Raw genomic sequence first — 1,069 nt, 5'->3', positions numbered from 1 at the left:
AAGGCAGCTCCCAGAGCTCCTGGCTGGGGGCCGCCGCCGGCGTCCTGCGCAGCGTCACCCGTCTGGAATTCCAGTGGAAATCGCTGCCCTGTGCATGGCCCCGGGACCCTGGGTTCCAGGGGGATGGTTTGTGGGTGCAGGGGCCCCCAGCTAGACTCTGGCCACCTGTCTCCCCCACACGGGACGGGCTCCCACCTTCTGCCGGCCGGCCGGGCTTCTGAGCGTCCAGGGGCGAGAGGACCCAGCGCCCTGCACCGAGGCTGGCCCTGCAGGTGAGCGGTCAGAACTGGTGACAGGCGTGAGGAGGCCAGGTCTGCACACCAGCTCGGGCCGCCCGGGCAGGGCCCATCTCCACCCAGTGTCGCTGTCACTGCCCTGGCTCGGCCGTCACCTGTGCCAGCTGCACCCTCTCCCCCACGAGCCCCGTGAGGTGAGGTCAGTCCCGGGAGCAGAGCTCCCAGGCAGGTAAACAACGATGTCCACCAGTTGTAGGTGCAACTCCCCAAGGAGTGAGTCCCCGAGAGAGGAGGAGGGAAGGGAACTTGGAGTGTGTCTTTGTGGATGAATGAATGACGCTTGGGCTTGGGTGTCTGCTCCAAGCAGCAACTGGGGCTCCCCTGCCCTCCCACTGGGCCCCTGAAGGTGGGGGCTGGGCTAAAAAGCCCCCTGGGCCACGGCCCTGTCCATTGCACCCCCACCCTGGCCTGGCAGTGATCAGCTGCCAGACCCAGAGACCGACTGCCTTTGGGCAGGAATGTGCCTGCACCTGGTAAACCCATCACGGCCCCCAGACTGCGGTCCTGGCGCCTGCCTGCTGGCACCGCCTGGGAGCCACACCTCTGGCTGGGCTGTGAATTCCTGCCTCTGGCTGGGCTCGTCCCAACCTCCCCCCTCCCCCCTCCCCTCCGGGAAGGCAAGGCAGTGGGTGGGTCCCGGGTGAGGGACTCCGTTCACGCATTCATCCTTTTATTCATTCTCCCCCTGCTCACAGGTCCAGCACCACCCAGCTCCCATTTTTGCTCGGGGAGGGCAGAGGGTGGGGACAGGGACAGGGGGTGGGTGGGGGGTG

This window comes from Myotis brandtii, unplaced genomic scaffold (genome assembly GCF_000412655.1).
Source record: "Myotis brandtii unplaced genomic scaffold, ASM41265v1 scaffold797, whole genome shotgun sequence".
NCBI classification, from domain to species: Eukaryota; Metazoa; Chordata; class Mammalia; order Chiroptera; family Vespertilionidae; genus Myotis; species Myotis brandtii.
Note: the sequence above shows the minus strand (reverse complement) of the source record.